This window comes from Pinus tabuliformis, chromosome Q, assembly GCF_031772625.1.
Source record: "Pinus tabuliformis cultivar Carrire ecotype Pingquan chromosome Q, CPIR1, whole genome shotgun sequence".
Lineage (NCBI taxonomy): Eukaryota > Viridiplantae > Streptophyta > Pinopsida > Pinales > Pinaceae > Pinus > Pinus tabuliformis.
Window position 1 is genome coordinate 927,797,358 of NC_142296.1, and position 13,589 is coordinate 927,810,946.

The following is a 13,589-nucleotide window of genomic DNA, read 5'->3' on the forward strand; positions in this document are numbered from 1 at the left end:
GACCAACCCCAGGAGGAGGATATCCAGGATAACTAGGAACAGGAGTCGCATTTGGGATATTATATCCTCCTGGAAAACCAGGATTAACCGGACCGTACTGGGGTTGTTGAGGTTGTTGATAAGTGTACCCAGGATACGGTTGATACTGGTAAACTGGCTGTTGGACAGCTTGCCCAGGTTGGTACTGTCCCTGGTACGGTTGTTGAACAAATTGAGGTTGAGTAGTGACAACCGTACTTATACCAGGCTGACTTGTAGGCATCTGGACCGTGGTTTGAATCGTAGATCCGGACAACGGTAAAGATGTCTGAGGAGTGGTTACAGAGACAGTAGAAACCGGAGCTGTCGATACTCCAGAAGTAAGTGCGGCAGATGTAGCTGTAGTTGCAGCAGCCGTTTGAGATGGAGTACTAGGTGCAATTGGCGGCTGAGTAACTACCGAAGTTACAGAAGTTTGAACATTTGACTGGACAGGTTGTGGTTGCTGGGGTGGACCAGAAACTACGGGTTGTCCAGCTTGAGGTACCAACTGTAAACTTGGCTGCAACACCTGTTGACCTTGTGATGGATCCCACACTAACATTCCGGGGTATTGACCCGTAACAGGTTGAGGATATTGAGATCCATAACCGGATTGAGGATATGATTGATAATTGAAAGGTGCAGTTCCCATACCTAGAACATATGACTGACCTTGAGGTGGTTGATAACCTTGACTCGAGTATTGACCTTGAGGTTGATAACCTTGAGGTAAATACGGATACTGGGGTTGACCTTGACCTTGAGGTTGATACCCTTGAGGTTGATACCCTTGGGGTTGATACCCTTGAGGTTTCCATCCTTGAGGTTGCCATCCTTGAGGTTGATATTGATACTGAGGTTGACCCTGGGGTACATATTGAGGCTGGGGTTGACCTTGAGGCATGTATTGCACCATAGGTGCATACTGACCTTGAGGTTGCCCCCCAGACACGATTTGTGTACCTTGAGGTTTCCCCCCAGGCGTTAACTGAGGTTGCCCCCCAGGCGGTAATTGGCCACCTTGAGGTTGGGAAACGGGAACTAAACCTGACATCATGTAAATGTCTCCTACACCCAATGGTATATTACCATTGTTTCCAGCAAATAACCCATGATCAATGGGTTGAGGAGATGCCCCCGCAAAGGTACCAGAAAGTGATTGATACCTGGTGGGAACAGAAGGACCGTTGTGTAAGAAAGATTCAGGACTTTGAGTAAACACGGATGACTGACCTGACATATTTACAGGAGTATAAATACCTCCAAGTGGAAAAGGAGTACGAGGTGTAGAAAAACCTACCCCTGAGTTGTCTAAATAATTGGTTAACGAAAGGTACCAAGTAGTACTTCTAGGAGGACTGTAAAAGATAGATTCACGCTCCCTTAGATCAATAGTAAGTTGATCTTCAAGGTTAGAGACGCCTATTTCTTCCTCTGGAGCAAGTTCTTCAATAGCAATCAGACCAGTAGGAAGATTTTCGGTGATAACTCGTTCTACTCTCGGTGAATCTGGAACACTAGAAGTCGGAGTAACAGGTTCAGATATTTCAGGTTCTTCGCCTGTATCACTAGCAGACGAAAAACTACCAACAAGTTCAGAAACTGTAACAGCTTCGGGATTATAACCTGTCTCTAAACCTTGGTAATCTGAATGGACTACCAAGGAAGATTCTCCTTCTTCAGGTGAACCTACTCTACTGCCACTAGGAGGAGTTACAAGGACCTTTAAACCTTCTAAATTACTGGGGTCGTCTCGAGGAGGTTCACCCCGAAGTCTACGGGATCTTCTCAACAATTCGGCCACAGAAACAGCTTCAGGAGACTGGCCCCGAAGTCTACGGGACTGTCTCGGTAATTCCGCCACAGCTAAAACTTTTAACTACTACACACGAAAACAAAATAAAATTTCAAATCAAACCACCTAAAGTCTCTAAAGAACCAAACAAATTTGAATCACACGCCTAAAGAATCTAGGGCATCAAACCAAGCACAAACAATAGCCTTCCAGACCGAAAACGCTAGTTGGAGATGAAACCCAACATCGCCGGATTCAGTACAGAAGTGGCGGGTGGAACAGTTACCCCGGCAACCTGCTTAATGAATAGACCGGCACAAGTTCCTCCACTTTAACCGTCTCGAGTGAAGTGAACCCCCCGGAAAATCCAAGTGAGTCTAGCCGACGTCTGCTCCAGGTACAGTGGGATCTTCCCTCCACCGTCACCTTGGTAGAATCCTAAAGATAATGGTCACTAAGGTTACCAATCGCAACAAATGCACCTGGGGGAACAGTCTACACTCCGACAGCACGCAAGGGCAGAGTATCAAGCTCAATCCCCTTGCCGGTTCCTTGACAATAATCCAAGGTTTACCGACAAGTGACCCCTGGCTCCTCGACAATGGTTAATCCGAGGTTTACCGTTTGTAATACGTGCGTGTCTGGCGTCGTTCCCAACGAGGGGGGATTGATCCCCTCACTGGTTCGGACACGAGCTCGTGCTTCTCCTTTAAGAGGAGCTTTCCCAGAGTACAAATGAGACAATTGGATTTATTCTATCACAAGATAAGCTACTTGTTTGGTTTTGTTGTCTTGGAGAGTTAATTACTCACCTACTCCAAGACACTAGCCTGATCTAAATTGGTGTTTCAGAGCCCTAGTAAATAAAAGTTACTACGTTGATTTTACTTTAAGCGTTAATTTTATGGTTTTTCTTAAAGACAAAAGGTAGCGGAAGTGAAACCAATGGTGTGTAGACTCGACTCAAACCACTACAAAGATGCACCTAAGATGAATTACGCTACTTTTCTCTTTCAATGAAACTCCTAACTAAGAGAGTTGAGAAATGCAAATTTTATAGAAAACAACTTTCTTAGTAAAGACAATCAAAGAAACAATTCTCTTTATCTTTTCAAGCATACAAATATGACCACTCCTTACGTGCACGAAAAACTCTTTTTCTTTCAAAATGCCTCAAAGCTACTTGAAACAAAACTTTTCAAAGGAGATGTTTTTGTATTTTCTCTTATTTAATAAAGCATATAAATCTATTTTAACGAAAATCAATCTCAAAAGCTATAAAATCTATGAAAACTTGACTCACAAGCAAATCAAAAAGAAATTTACACTAAGCAAACCTAACGAGGCAAGAGCCTACAAAGATGATTCTAGGTTGTTTTACTTGACCAAAATCAAGTCAAGGACCATCTAATGCAGAATCAAAAGACCAGTCAAAACAAAACTCAAATCTTTTTGTTCTTTTTGTAAAATGGAATTCAATACTCAATCAACAAGCACTTCGAAATTTGCCAAAGAGACAACTCAATGGTAAGTTGCTCTCACAGGTAGACTTTATGACAGGTCTGACTTCTAAGAATGCTGACAAAACCAGAGAGATCTAAGGCTTGACAACTTCGACCGCCAAAGTCACTACAAGACCTACTCAAAAATCAAACCCTAGGGCTTAAACTTCTATGAAATCCACTAAAACACTCAATGCTATCTAAACAAGTTTAGGTGAAGATCTTTGACAAGAGACTAATGGATCTGGGCAGTAAAAACTAAGAAAAAGCAAAATCTAAGAGAAAAAATGCAAAAAATGGAATTTTCTTAAATTTTAGCAGCGGACGCAGGCAACCCGTTAAGATAGGTGCGGGCCCGCTCTGTGCACACAGCGACAGTGCGTCCAGGGACGCACTGTACAATACTCAGAGGGTGCGTCCTACTGGAAAATTCAAGAAAAACTAAATTGAATCTAACCCTAAGCTAACCCACCCAAAAACAAAGTCACAGAGCCAAAAACCAGAAAATAAATGGCTTTTCTCAGATCAAAGTTGCATACAAAGGAAAAGACTTTCACATCAATGGAGTCCCCAGCGGAGTCGCCAATTTGTCAGGCGGAAAGAGTCGATTGTGCGGACACAACCAACCTCCCTAGGAGCCTAAGACTCTCTAGTGACAAACAAGACAAACAAGAGCAATCCTTCTCTAAACATGCATTTACTATATAAGAAATCAAGTGTTTAGATCCTACCTGTAGTCCAACGCTGTTGTAGCAGTCCAGCTCCGCTGATCCGGATGAGCTCCTCCTTCACTTTGAAACCTGCATCCACTAACAATCAAATGATTAAATAGCACTTGATAATCTCATAGAATAAAACATATTTAACACATAGACCAAGGAGTACATGAAACAACTCATAAATAACAAGTTATTGAGAAGAATGGACTCATTTGCATTAATAGGTAACAAAAGGAACAAATACAACCTGAGCCTTGGTGTTGTGCAAGTCCCTCCCAGGGTCCATCAAGAGTTCTCCTTTACTTTGACAAAGCTCACCCACTTCCAAATAGAACAAGCAAAGATGACAATCTCTCCTCACAAGCTTCTAAATGGGAGTCCTAATTCCTGCAGCATCTACCCTTAGAAATGTTTAGCTTCCAACCTCTCCTCCTTCTGGCCCAATGCCTGTATTTATAGTGCTCAATAGGAAGTTAATTAGGTCCACCATCAATGGGATAATCCCCTCTTTGGATGGGATAGCTCCCTTATTGATGGGATAAGTTCCTCTTTGGTAGGGGTACATGAACCATCTGGAGGCGCTCAATACACATCGAACAACCTTCTAGAATGCTCTAGAAATGACCACAAGTAACTTTTTAAAGATGAAACTTGCGCATTTTGACCTTTACAGGGGGACGCACCTGGCCCTTTACATACAGAGCGTCCAAGGACGCAGATTTTGTGAACATTGGGTGCGTACCCGCAGGTAAGGTTGAGAGAACCTGCGTACCCAAAGATAAATACATTTATAAAGACTTTCTCTCTTTTTGGAGTTTGACATGGAGAGCAGAGGCATAAGACTTGCCTAAGAGGATAGCATGACTGTTGATAGAGCCATACTAACTGTAAATAGTCATGGTGACATTTTTTAGTGTAACACATAGGCATACTTTGTTGCATTGAATATACAACTCTTGGTTGTTGAGGTAGTATTAGTATCAAACCACTGGATGTAATTCCAGCATAACCTGAATTCTATTGTGAACTCTCATATGTTTGACCTCCCAGAGGCGACAATGAAAGGGAATATTTCCCTCCATACGACGGTAATCCGGTGCTTAAAGGAATTATTTGCCTTTGAGGACCGGACTGCCCAAATTGACATTGCGAAGGATAAATTTGCTGAGACTCAACATAAGAGATTCCAGATATTATTCCGGATGAACAAAGGGGAACAGACCATACCATCGAAACAACCCCTGGATGGATCCCATCCAGTATTTGAGAACTAGTTGCGACAGATGGTACGCCGACGAACATTGTCGGAGTAGCAGCAGGAAGTTCTGCCGCTGCCGTGTCAGATGACACAGTCCTAGATGTCGACGGTTGTTCAGACATATCTAGTCTATCCAAAAGTTTTCCTAGCGATTCTACAGGAACTTCCGATAACGGTAGACTAATTTCTAATGAAGAAGGATATAGAGTGACCCCTAATCCAAATTGTGATGGAGTACTAGATTTTGGATCCTCCAAAATCTCTTCTATAGCAATCAAATCGAGTGGAAGAGGTAGACCGTCAAGTCCGTAAAATATTTCCAGTGCTGAAGAAGGTATAGATTCTGCATCGACTGATGTTTGGGGAACAACACCTTCCGAATCAGCTATGGATGGAGCCAGTTCAGGTATAGAAGTGTTTACCTTCACACTAGGATCAGTTCTACTATCCTCTTGTGGCTGCGGAACTTCTTCTGTAAAGGCAGGGGCACCAGAAATGTTTGGAGTAACCGGAGTCTCCGAGGGTGTCAGAACACTTGTTCCAACCCGACCAGGGGACTTTGAGCCGGTTAAATGAGTTCGCTTTGTCCGGAATAGTTTTGATTCTAGGGACAAAGACGGTTGACTCGTAAGTCTCCACGAATGATGGGGTTTCAATTGACTTTCTTCCACGATTTTGGATTACTCGATCAACTAAAAATAAAGGGGAAAATGTTTTCAAATTAAATGAATTTTAGACGCTTTGAGACAACTTGTTTTTTCAATTTTTAAGAGTCGAGAAAAAACAAAAGATGACTCTAGTCGCCTTTGATTTTTAATGAGCCTAAAGTGAGAAGTGCTCAGATGGACCTTTTCCTTTAAGGAGTTTGAAAAGGAACGAAAGAGACTACTATGGAAATCTAGACAGAGGGATTACCAAACCAATCACAAAACTGCAGAATACTTTTTACGGTACGGCAGCCAATCTTCCCGAATGCTGTGTTCAGTGCATTGCAATCGATAGGGCGGCAGACACGGCTTCCTATGGATAAAGGATATAGCCTATTGTGGTCTCCCAATATATACTCGATGATACGTGGGAGTACAAGTCCATACTGGCACTTGTCGTCTCAAAGAGGAGGAATCACCCAACCAACAGTGAAAGCGACAGTTACCAGGCTTTACGATGCCGGAATACGTCTCTAGCCTAGACTTCTAGATGTTGTGCGTTAGGTTCCAAAGCGTTTTTAGGTTCATTAAATTTATTTTACAGTTGATATTTCTTAAGAAATTTTCCTTTCAGGTTCACCGCGTGATGTAGATGTACAATTCCTAAAATGCAATCTAAGATGATAAACAATCGTTTAATCTTCTTTTTGCAATGAAAATCCTAGCTACTAAAGAAAGAGAGATGATATTTTTTCAACATAGAGCAGAGAGCACACACTAGATGCACTGTCCTAAATCAAAACAACAAGTTGTCTAAATGCAAATGCACATGCATGTATTTGTTTTCAGCTTTCTTAATGTGTGAATGACAAGAAGAATGCCAAGTACAAATCTGAATTATCTTTTCAAAGCGACAGTACTAACAAATTTCTCTTCAAAAACTAAAGGAAGATAATGCCGACACTTTACTATTTTGAATTGAAAATTGCTTTTGACACTTGAAAAACTACTAATTAAAATTGAATACAAGAGTAACTGTATAATCGACCATGAAGAACAATAGAATTCTTTTCTTTGACTGAAAATGACACTTTCAAATCAAAAGACGACAGTTCGACTATGCTACTACTTTGTAAAAGAGAACTGAAAATGGAAGGAAATACATAAAAACATTCACAGTTCTTTGCACAATGGAGGTGGAATGATGGAAAGGAAGGGGGTTTTGACAGTGGTATACTGATCACAGACAACAAAAATCCTGAATAGAGCTAAAGAGAGTGAACACAGAAACCAAAATCTGAGAGCAGAAGAGGTCTTGTCTGATTAGCACACTTGTAACACAGGGAAAGTGCGATGCAGCGCACCTACTGTGTTGGCATTATGATTCTGGTATGGCTCTATGTTACAGGTGTTGTACTTGATGGCAACTCTCTTAAATGGCAATGCTCTGTTCAGGCTCTCAAAATGTTGGAAATTAAGAGGTACGCAGGTGAATGGTTCAAAAGGTGCGGACCCGCAGGTACGCCGGCCAGGAAGTGCGTACTTACCCACAGGTACACCATGTAAAAGGTGCAGACCCCAGTTCACTCACTTTAAGGCAGAGAACCACGCTCACATGGGGTTTCTTATGTTTGGCCCATGGTATAGGATCTAATTTAGCCCCAGTTTGGATCCCTTGTATTGGTTATTGATGGTTTTGTCCCATGGTGTGAATGAGGGCTTGACTATAAATAGGGAAGGAGATCACTTGGCGAAATCATCTTTTTCAAATTGAATATATTAAGATCTGAAATATTGGATTATCGGTTTAAAAGCTTGATCTATATAAAAGTGAAGTTGAAAGTGAATCTATGAAGCGTGATCTCTCGGGCGCATGATCAGATCTGGGCATCTTACTATCTGTGGCACACTGGTGGACTGCCAATTTGGCCCTAATCAGAGATACGCAGGTAATTAACTGTGCAAGTGCGGGGGTACGCAGAGCAGAAGAAAGCACAGTGCGTGGGTACGCACTGTAGAAGAAGGCGCAGTGCGTGGGTACGCAGCGCGATAGAGGTTCAGGTGCGGAGGCACAGTGAAAGTACGCGGCGCTACAGAAGCCGCAGGTGCGTAGATACGCGGCGCGACAGAAGCCGCAGGTGCGGAGCTACAATAGAGGTACGCGGCGCGATAGAAGCCGTAGGTGCGGAGCTACAATATATGTACGCGGCGCGACAGAAGGTGCAGGTGCGTAGATACGTAGTACAGCAGAAGGCTCTCTGCGGGTATACGCAGGGGAGCAGAAGGTGAAGTGCGAAGCCACGCAGGCCAGATAAAGAAAAACTACGGATTTGTCGTAAAAACATTTGTTGATTATCTTTTATCTATTGCTGTAGAGTTCTGGGTTTATATTTCTGGTACTGTCTTTCTGTTTATAGCATTCTGAGAAGTTGGGTGACTCTTGGTTGATTGTATAAGGAGTTTGGGTAATTTGCATGTACTTGATGATTATTTGATATTCTTGGATCCAGTTTGAAAATTTATCCTTGAAAGAAAAAAAAATAGGGGGTTGTAGCTCCCTTCCAGGAGAGACTGGAAAACGAGAGAGAGTTGTAGCTCTCTGCAGGTTGGAGCCTGCGTACTGGTAAAGGACTGCACCAGTACAAAACCATTGTAAAATGAGTTTCTAATTTGAAAGAAGATAGAGACATATTGCAGCAGGTGGTTTTCACCCACATTGGGTTTCCACCTTATATCTGGTGTTCTTTGGTGTGACTATCTGTTTTTCTCGTTCATGCTCATTATTTTATGGTACTGACATGCAAAAATAATTCAAAGTTTAAATAAGGAAGATTTATTAAAAGAACTTGATAATACTGATTCACCCCCCCCTCTCAGTATTATTTCCAACAATTGGTATCAGAGCAGGTCCTTCAGAAAAGCTTGATCGCTTGAAGGAAGATCACTCATCATGAGCAACTACGAGAGGGAAGCATCAATCAGGCCACCAATTTTTGATGGGACAAACTTCAATTATTGGAAGGTAAGAGTTACTGCCTATCTTCAATCTCTTGGTACAGAAGTTTGGGATATCATAGATACAGGCTACACTTTTCCTTCAGCTACTCCTACAGATTCGGCCGAAAAGAAGAAATATGAAACAAATGCTAAAGCAGTCAATACTCTACTAGAATGCTTATCTCAAACAGAATTCGTGAAGGTTATGCAATATAAATCCGCAAAAGAAATATGGGACAAGATTGTCTTGAGCTACGAAGGAGATGAACAGGTAAAGCGTGCTAAACTTCAAACCCTCAGGATTCAATATAAGAATCTCAGAATGTATAATGATGAAAGTGTGGCTAACTATTTCCTTCGGGTAGACGAGATTGTTAATTTCATGAAAAACTTGGGTGAAGAAATAAAAGAGGCTATTGTGGTTGAAAAAATTCTAAGATCATTGTCCCCCAAGTTTGGATCTAAAGTGTCTGCAATAGAAGAAAAGGAAAATCTATGAACTCTTACTATGTCTCTGATCCAGGTGGATGTTGGTGGCCACCCACCTATCACATTTGGACCCCCACAATTGTCCCTTTCAGTATTTTCAGTTTCCTAAATTGTAGCACAGTTTACTATTTTTAGCAGTTTTTCGGGTCCTGAACTTCCGGAGCCGTTTTGAGGCCCTAAACGACGTTTTTTTTGGGATTCTGGGGCAACATGGGTCCATGGACCGATGTTGCCTCCCAAAGTGGTAGTACTCGGATAGATCTTTCTAACGAGCTATCGTGCGCGTCAAACGGAGATCGTATGCCAAAGTTACGACCCCGGGAAATTGATGTACCAATTTACCCAAACGGGGCCCACAATTTGGCGTTTCATCTTCTAAGGGTAGGTTTTGGAATGTGAAGGGTTTTCCATTGTTTCTCAACAATAAATAGGCCTTCGAGCCTCATTGTAACTCAGTTCGGAACAGTTCAGAGGCATGTAGCCGCCACATCTCTTCTCAGAGATAAGCTACCATCACCCTAGCTGGTTTCTTTCCATTTCTGTTTGTAAGCATATTTCAGTATTTTACAGTAATGAAATGAAGTATTATTTCCGCTGCATCTTTGTGTATATGGTTATCGCATCTCTGTATTTATGGTTATCTCTGTAATCTATTGTGTTCCTGTCTAAATCCGGATCAGTGGTATCAGAGCGGTCTGCTTTTTCTCTGTTTTTCTTTGCATGTCCCCAACGAGGTCGGGATATAAGGAGTTAGGGCTTGAAATGGTCGAACCTTTGCAAGACCAGCCTCGCAAATCCCGACGGCCTCCCATGGCGGATGAGAAGAAAGACGAGGGGGCAGGAGATCCTATCAAAATCTTGCTCGAAGAAGCGCTCGAGCGGCAAAGGAACGCGATGATGGATAGCTTTGCGAAGATCCTTCAGCAGCTACCCAGAGGCGACGCATCGGCTTCCAACAGCGACTCTAGAAATGCCACACCGTTTAAGGTACAGGTTAATTTTGAAATCCCCATATTCGAGGGTCAGATAGACGCAGATGCCGTAGATAAATGGTTAAATCTGCTAGATGGGTATTTTTCTGTTCACGAATTTTCAAGTCGGGAAAAGATTGTTTTTGCTCTTCTCAAAGCAGCCCCCCATGTCAAAGACTGGTGGGAAACCTACTGCGAGCAGAAGGATGAAAGTACAGGCTCACTATTTTCAGCCACACCCACTTGGAATGACTTCCGGGATGCCATCAAGGAGCAGTACTACCCTGTCGGAAGCTATGAGGACAAATACATCAAATGGACCACACTGCGGCAGGGACGAGACCAAGATGTGCCGGAGTTCACAAACATTTTTCATACCCTTCGCACACAGTTGGGTATCAAAGATTCTGAGCTGCATCTGGTACTCAAATACCGCGGCTGCCTACACAGATACATCCAAGAAGAGATGGGGTTCTTGAACATCCCCTCACTCGGCACAACATACCGATACGCTGTCAAAATCGAGCAAAAGTTCAAACAGAAGAACCGAAACCTTGGATCTGCAAATCCGAAGCCCAAAGGACAAAGCCAAGGCGGGGTGACCCAAGATAACCGGTCGAAGCCACAAGAAAAGAACAACACCACGAAGCCGAAGAAGGACACAGGAAATTGGTGTGAGTTCCAAAAAAGTCCCACTCATAACACAAGTGAGTGTCGGACCAAGCAGTCATTGGTGGCTGAGTTGAAGGCTTCCGAATCAGATGCATGTTCCGATCCTGAGCCAGAACCCGACAAGGGGAATGGCAAAGGGAAGCAGATCATTGATACGGATCCCAGCGCCACTGTTGCCACCGCCAAGATCCAGAAAGATGAGCCCGAAAATCCAGAAGAGGGGGAACGCCTGTTCCACTCACAGATGTGGGTGAAGGGTTCGCCGCTGCAATTCATTGTCGACAGTGGCAGCCAAAAGAACCTGGTTTCAGCAGAGGTCGTGAAGCGGTTGGGCCTACCGACTACACCACATCCACAGCCGTACAGTATCGGGTGGCTTCACGAAGGACGAGATATGAAAGTTCGCCAGCAGTGCCGCCTTCCCTACAGCATCAAACCCTTCACAGATGAGGTATTGTGTGATGTTACACCTCTGGATGTTTGCGATGTATTATTAGGCCAACCATACTTGTGGAGGCGACATGCTGTGTATGAGTCAAGGCCTCGTGCTGTCATTATTTCTTTGAATGATTCATTATACAGGATACCGGAGGTAGCCCCACCTACCGCCACATCTTTGATCACTACCAAAAAAGGCAGCAAGCTCATATCACAGACCAGGAAATTCATCTGTCTGGTTCACTCCCAAAATAAGGGGAAGATTGTTGCTACATCCATGACCCCTGTAAAGGGTTCCTCCATGCAGCAGCAGCAGCAAAGGGATACGGTCATGACAAAACACAGGAACAACTTCTCCTCACCCACATGGGTACCACACAAGTTTCAGGTGGGCAACAAAGTCTGGTTGCATCGACAGAAAGAACGCCTTACCAGAACCCATCAGAAGCTCAGATCACTCCGACATGGTCCTTACAGCAGTACCAAGGCTATGGGGAACAATGCTTTGGAGCACATCATTCCTCCATTCCTTCGCCTGCACCAAATGTTCAATGTGGACCATCGTCGACCATGCTTCCCACCATCACTGGACACATCAGAGATTGCAGGACAAGTTCAGCAGATGGAGGAACTCAACGCAATGGGGACCATTGCTTCCTAAGGGGACCATTGCTTCCTAAGGGGGGAGGAATGATCCAGGTGGATGTTGGTGGCCACCCACCTATCACATTTGGACCCCCACAATTGTCCCTTTCAGTATTTTCAGTTTCCTAAATTGTAGCACAGTTTACTATTTTTAGCAGTTTTTCGGGTCCTGAACTTCCGGAGCCGTTTTGAGGCCCTAAACGACGTTTTTTTGGGATTCTGGGGCAACATGGGTCCACGGACCGATGTTGCCTCCCAAAGTGGTAGTACTCGGATAGATCTTTCTAACGAGCTATCGTGCGCGTCAAACGGAGATCGTATGCCAAAGTTACGACCCCGAGAAATTGATGTACCAATTTACCCAAACGGGGCCCACAATTTGGCGTTTCATCTTCTAAGGGTAGGTTTTGGAATGTGAAGGGTTTTCCATTGTTTCTCAACAATAAATAGGCCTTCGAGCCTCATTGTAACTCAGTTCGGAACAGTTCAGAGGCATGTAGCCGCCACATCTCTTCTCAGAGATAAGCTACCATCGCCCTAGCTGGTTTCTTTCCATTTCTTTTTGTAAGCATATTTCAGTATTTTACAGTAATGAAATGAAGTATTATTTCCGCTGCATCTTTGTGTATATGGTTATCGCATCTCTGTATTTATGGTTATCTCTGTAATCTATTGCGTTCCTGTCTAAATCCGGATCAGTCTCAGCTACACGGAATCGTAACTGCTTATGAAATGAGAAAGGGAGGTCCATCAGACAGAAGAGAAGCTGCTTTCAAGGCTTCAGGCAAAGGAGACTACTATGAAGCAAGTCACATGCCAGAAGAAGAAGAAGAAGAATCAAATTTTGTCAAAAATCTTCAATGGGGTACTGGAAGGTTCAGAGGTAAGTTACCTTTTAAATGTTTTGCTTGTGGAAGAGTAGGTCATTATGCTGCGAAATGTCCTCATAAGGATAAGATTGACAAAGGAAAGGAACCTGCTAGATGGAACAAGAAACAGAATGCAAACAAGAAAAGTTACTACACTCATGAAGATAGTGATGGCCTATCAAATAGTGATGAAGATGAACGAGGTAATGACTATAAACTTTTAATGGCATTTGAAGATGATGATTACATGGATGCTATAGGTGTGGATAGCTTTTATGAAGAAATTTCTAGACTCAAGACATGTATAGAAGAAAAGACTAGGATCATTGATACCCTACAACTTCAAATTGATGAAAAAGAAAAATATCTTGAAAAGTTAGAAGGTGAAATTTTTGGTCTTAGAAAAGAGATTGAGAAAAAAAAGGCTATTAATATTAAGTTTGTCAAAGGATCTGAAACTCTGGATGAGATCATCAATGTACAACATTCTCCTCTAAACAAGACAGGTCTGGGCTATAATGGAGAAACTTCTCAAGCATCCACCTCAAGAAGTTATCTTGATGCAG